This window comes from Aegilops tauschii, chromosome 2 (assembly GCF_002575655.3).
Source record: "Aegilops tauschii subsp. strangulata cultivar AL8/78 chromosome 2, Aet v6.0, whole genome shotgun sequence".
Classification (NCBI taxonomy): Eukaryota; Viridiplantae; Streptophyta; class Magnoliopsida; order Poales; family Poaceae; genus Aegilops; species Aegilops tauschii.
In genome coordinates this window covers 490743587-490750168 of record NC_053036.3, presented here as the reverse complement: position 1 = coordinate 490750168, position 6582 = coordinate 490743587, and positions in this window count along the sequence as shown.

Genomic DNA, 6582 nt, shown 5'->3' with positions numbered 1-6582 from the left:
GCGCCGACTGGCCGAACTGCCGGCTGCTGAGGAGGAGGAGGAGGAGACGGTGGGCCGGCAGGCGGGGGGGGGGGGGGGGGGCTGGAGTCCATCACCCTTGGCGATCCTGGTGAGCCAGTGGCACTTCCGAGTGGTGTGGTTGGATGGCTTCGCGCCGCTGTGGAACTTGCAGGGTGCATCGAGAGTTTGTTCGTACAAGAAGGCGGGTTACCAGTTGGGCATGCCGCCCTTCTGGCGTTTGGGAGGAGGCTGCCCTTCCGGCTGCTGATCTTCGACTGTTGCCACCTGCCGGCTCGTGGAAGCCGGCTGCATGGCCTTGCGCTTGTTGTCGTTCGGTTGCTGTCGCCGACTGGCGTCACCAGCCGGAGTCCGAGGAGCTTGAGGGGCCACCTTGCCCGACACATTAACTTGGATCTCCGCCTTCATGGAGGAGTCGGCCGTGGCGTACTTGTCTGCTATGATCAGCAGTTCGTCGAGGGTCGCCGGCTCATCGCAAAGAAGCTTGTGCTTGAGGAGGGTGCCCTCTCGGCACCCGGTAGTGAAGTATTTGATGGCCTGCACCTCGTGCACGCCCTCGCAAGAGTTGCGCAGCTCGGCCCAGCACGTGACGTAGTCGCGAGTCGACTCATTGGGGCCTTGGACGCACAAGGAGAGCTGGCGAGGCTTGGGCGGCCGCTTGTACGTGCTGGTGAAGTTGCGGATGAATGCTTCAGTGAAGTCAACCCAACTGTTGATGCTGCGGGGCTTCAGGCTGTCCAGCCACGTCCGGGCCGTGCCCTGGAGCATGATCGGAACGTACTTAACGGCAACGCGCTTGTTGTTGTTGGCGATGCTGACGGCTGTGGAGTAGTCGACCAGCTAGTCCTCCGGCTTCACGGAGCCGGTGTACTTGGGTGTGTCTCTTGGGAGCTCGAACCCTCTGGGGAAAGGTTCATCTCGGATGCGGGGGCCGAAGCAAGGCGGACCCAGCTCATCTTCTTCTTCTAGCGCCAGGGATCGATTGAGGCGATTGATCCGGTGGCGGGCATCGTTTTCTCCGATTCCCTCTCGGCGGCCAAGGCGGTCGCCGAGTGACGGGTGATCAACAGGTGGGGGGAGGAGGCGGACAGTCGTCTCGCCGCTGCACTGCCCTCGGGCGGCCGTCCTGGTCACGCTCGATGGCGATGTGAGTCCGGCTGCGGCTGGCAGCCGGCTCCTTGTCTCTTCTATCGCGGACGCCACCAGTCGGCGTCCGGGAAGTCGCCCCTTGGTCTCGGCGAGGAGGCGGGTCATCGTTTTGCCGGTTGGGCGCTTCAGTGCGGCACCTGGCCTCTTGCTGCTCAGCAGGCGCGTCGAGGAGCTGCTAGACTCGCTCCGTCATGTGGCGACGCTCGTCGCCCTCGACCTTGTCTAGCTCGTCTGCTGCCGCCTGGGCAGCTTGTATGTTCTCTGCAGGCGTGGCGTAGACGGGACGATCTGTCCCGAACATGCTGGCGACGGTCGCGCCACGCTGCCGGACCAGGCCAATACGGCTAGGACCACCAGGAGCCGGCGTGCCGCCGACGGCATGGTCCATCTCTCGCTGGTAGGCCTCCGAAAGGCGTCTCATGCTGGCCAGCCGGTTGGCGCTTTTGACGAGCTGGACACGGCGTGCCTCTAGCGTCTCGGCGTCGGCGTCTTCCGGGATGGGCGCAGTCAAGTCTTGCATCGCCGCCTGCAACGGATCCTGGCCACCTCCGCCAGAGTGCTCGCCGTGGCTGATGACGAGCACTTCCGTGACGGTGCTGCCGCCGCTGTCCGCGCGAGGAAGCGGCTCGTCGTAGACCACCACGTTGGTGGGGAACGCGTCAAGCGACGTCGTGTCGCAGTCGACCAACATCGGGTCGGTGGAGCCAACCGACTCCAAGTCAGCAGCAGGCTCGCTGGCAACGTGGAGCTGATCGAGGAGGCTCACGAGGCGGCTCTCGGGGCCATCGGTGCCCGCATCAGACACGGGCTCGTCGGAGAGGCGAATATCACCAACAAGGTCGCCGAGGCAGCTCGCCACGCAGGCGACCTCCGCGCCGTGCAGCGCGTCGGCGCAGACGCCGTCTGGCGTGCCGGGCTGGCTGCGCTCGCCAGGAAGGAACAAGGTTCCTGTCCAGAATAGGTCTCCGGGAGACAGTGCACCTCGCCCCACGGTGGGCGCCAAATGTCGGGGGTTGGGTGCGACATATGCCAATGGATGGCTTATCATGGTGGGAGCGAGTAGAACGTCGCCGGTGCCTGGAAGCGGGATGAGGCGTAGACATGAACGCCGACGCACTTTACCCAGGTTCGGGGCTCTCCTAGGAGATAACACCCCTAGTCCTGCTCTGCGGGGTCTCCGCATGATCACTAAGGCATAATGAGTACAATGGTGCTCCTCGAGCTGTATGCTAGAGGTAGAAGAAGGCAAGGCTTGCTCTCCTCCCCCCTAGGTGTGAGTCTAATTCTAACATGTTCGAACCCTTTGCATGGGTGCCCTGGGGGGTTTATATAGGCCTACCCCCATGGGTACAATGGTAATTTGGCCGGGTGTAGGGCCCGACTGTCAGTCTCTCTGGTCGCCGGCCTCTCCGCCGACTGTTGGGCCCGCCGCCTGGCGGGCCCCGCCGACTGGTCTGGTACGGAGCCGACAGGCCGCCTCCGCCGCTCGCGGGTCTTGCCGGCTGCTGATTACTGTAGCCGCAACACTAATGATGCACGCTTGGTCAGGGGGGCATGGCTACAGTCCCGCCGCCTGGCGAGAGATCACTGTAGCCACTTTGCGTCTTATCTGGTTGATGGCGCGTGGGACCCCGGGGAAGGAGCGGGCCGACTGCCAGGAGCTGGCCTCCCTTGGGTCCATCTGGTCTGGCCTCCGCTGTCTTCCGGGCTCTCGCTGCCTGGTAGGGCCCGCCGCCTTCAGGCCGTACCGACAGGCGGTCGTGGGAACAGGGCTCCGCCTGACAGGAGTGATGTCAGGGGCGGAGTGGCAACAGTGCCGCGCCGGGCGGAGATCTCCGCCTGTATGGGGCACTGTGTCCACGCCCGGCCCTGGATACGGGGGTGATGGGCTACACTGTAGCCTTGTACCGTCTTGTCTTCTTAACGCGGGCGCAGACTTCGAGGGCGCCATGGGCCGACTGCTAGGAGCCAGCCTCTCTGGAGGCCGCCTGCTAGGAGTCGGCCCGTCTTGGAGCCACCTTCCTGAGCATGGCTGTCTTCTGGCAGTCGGCCGTTCAGCGAGCCAGCCACCAGAAGGCGGCGCTTCGTCTTGACATCTTGAGGGGTGCAGCCGGCCCCGATGTCTTGAAAGGCTCTGGGACTCGGGTTAGGCTACCCATGGCCCATTACTCCGACATGTGTGTAGCATGGAAGATATCAAGATCTCTCGGTTGTTATGTTGACAATGAAAGTATGCCACTCAAAATATTATTTATCTCTATTTTAAAATTGAGCTATGGCACCTCTATAAATCCCTACTTCCCTTTGCGAAGGGCCTATCTATTTACTTTTATGTTGAGTCATCATCCTCTTTTAAAAAAAGCACCATCTGGAGAGCACCGCTATCATTTGCATCCATTACTATTAATTTATATTGGGTATGACTATGACTGGGTCTCTTTTACCATGAATTACAATGTTTAGTCAGTCCTTGATCTTTAGAGGTGCTCTGCATTTATGTTTTGCGGTCTCAGGAAGGGCTAGCGAGATACCATCTTGTTATATCATATTATGATTGTTTTGAGAAAGTGCTGTCATCCGAGATTTATTATTATTGCTCGCTAGTTGATTATGCCATTGATATGAGTAAACATGAGACCTAAGTGTTATTGTGAATATGGTTATTTCATAATCTTTGCTGAAAACTTGAATGCTGGCTTTACATATTTACAACAACAAGAGCAAACAGAGTTTGTAAAAGTTTTTCTTTATCACTTTCAGTTTATCAACTGAACTGCTTGAGGACAAGCAAAGATTTAAGCTTGGGGGAGTTGATATGTCTCCGTCATATCTACTTTTCCAAACACTTTTGCCCTTGTTTTGGACTCTAACTTGCATGATTTGAACGGAACTAACCCGGACTGACGCTGTTTTCAGCAGAATAGCCATGGTGTTATTTTTGTGCAGAAATAAAAGTTCTCGGAATGACCTGAAACTTCACGGAGATTATTTTTGGAAATAATAAAAAGTACTGGCGAAAGAATCAAGGCCAAGGGACCCACACCACGTCTACGAGGGTGGGGGGCGCGCCAACCCCTCTGGGCGCACCCCTTGCCTCATGGGCCCCCTGGAGCTCCACCGACCTCAACTCCAACTCTATATATTCACGTTCGGGGAGAAAAAAATCAGAGAGAAGGATTCATCGCGTTTTATGATACGGAGCCGCCGCCAAGCCCTAATCTCTCTCGGGAGGGCTAGTCTGGAGTCCATTCGGGGCTCCGGAGAGGGGAATCCGTCGCCATCATCATCATCAACCATCCTCCATCACCAATTTCCTGATGCTCACCGCCGTGCGTGAGTAATTCCATCATAGGCTTGCTGGACGGTGATGGGTTGGATGAGATTTATCATGTAATCGAGTTAGTTTTGTTAGGGTTTGATCCCTAGTATCCACTATCTTCTGAGATTGATGTTGCTATGACTTTGCTATGCTTAATGCTTGTCACTAGGGCCCGAGTGCCATGATTTCAGATGTGAACCTATTATGTTTTCATGAATATATGTGAGTTCTTGATCCTATCTTGCAAGTCTATAGTCACCTAGTATGTGTTATGATCCGGCAACCCCAAAGTGACAATAATCAGGACCACTCCCGGTGATGACCATAGTTTGAGGAGTTCATGTATTCACTATGTGTTAATGCTTTGGTCCGGTACTCTATTAAAAGGAGGCCTTAATATCCCTTAGTTTCCAATAGGACCCCGTTGCCACGGGAGGGTAGGACAAAAGATGTCATGCAAGTTCTTTTCCATAAGCACATATGACTATATTTGGAATACATGCCTACATTACATTGATGAATTGGAGCTAGTTCTGTGTCACCCTATGTTATAACTGTTGCATGAATAATCGCATCCAACATAGTTATCCATCACTGATCCAATGCCTACGAGCTTTTCACATATTGTTCTTCGCTTAGTTACCTTGCCGTTGCCACTGTTACAATTACTACAAAACTGCTATCGTTACTTTTGCCACTTTTACCGTTACTTCCATACTACTTTGCAACTAAATACTTTGCTGCAGATATTAAGTTATCCAGGTGTGGTTGAATTGACAACTCAACTGCTAATACTTGAGAATATTCTTTGGCTCCCCTTGTGTCGAATCAATAAATTTGGGTTGAATACTCTACCCTCGAAAACTGTTGCGATCCCCTATACTTGAGAGCAAAGTAAGAAGGTACAATAAGGAGTTTCAAGCGGCCAGGCAATCGTTCGATGCCTAATCAGAAGGTGAAAGAGTTTCAAGGCAACGAGAATAAGTATTGCATCTGATACCAGAATAGATCGCTAGGAAGGTGGCTCGCGAATTACCTACAAAACCAAGCGCAAGGGATAACTTTGAATCAGGGATGTACATGAGGGTCAGGTTTCGATCATGTGGAACTGTGGGTTATGGGCCCACCATGTGGGATAAAAGTAGAAAGAGCGGTGACATCTTGCACGGTCATGATAGTAAGGCAGGTCAGAGCTTAGCCTGTTAGTTATGTTGGCAACAATGTTGGTACCAAGGGTGAGGGGCGAAGAGAACCATTTTCCTGCTTGTTAAACAAGGCGGACCAATAGGCAAGGTTCTCGTCCGTCGATGGTTACCGGGATGCCATCAACAAAAGCAACAGGGTCTTACTGACACGGTTGTACACCAAGGTGTTTACATAAGCAGAAGAATATTACTGCCTAGATCATATAGATCACAAAAAGGTTAAACAAAACGATGGAAAGAAAAATGTTATCATCAAATTAAACAGAACAATGGAAAGGAAAATTGTGTTTAAACACATATTTCAAGGGTATATCCTTTCCAATGACAAGCAGAGCATGATATCCATGACAGGGTATAATGTACAGAATCCTTTAGGAGAGGGGAGAGAAATTTCAAGACATTACCCATACAACCGTGTTTGGATAATTGATAATGAAAATTTAGCATTGTGCTTCAAATGTTCTTATTGAAAATCGGAGTACCACAAACATGCTTCGAGATAGCACTGACATGGTCATCAGGTAAAGATCAGACTTAGGATACACAAATGATCCATCAGGAAAAATCATAGAATAAGTCTTACAATTTCCTCATGGAAGAATTCTTAACCTTGCTAAAAAGGAAACTATAACAATAGGTACTTCGGCCAGGTGTGCTTGGCATGACATCACCTCATCGGGTCATATAAAAACCAATGTTATAACTCTTGGAAATATGTTCCAACCATCATATCTGACTGGGATTCAGACCTGATTGGTGTTAGGATACCTCAGACTCAGGATGTCTGAGAAGAAAAGGTGCAACACAAATTGACGGGATGACATTGTAAGATTCTCGGGAAATGAACTATGGAAGCGAGTTCCTAAACAAGAGTTCATCATTAATCCAAGG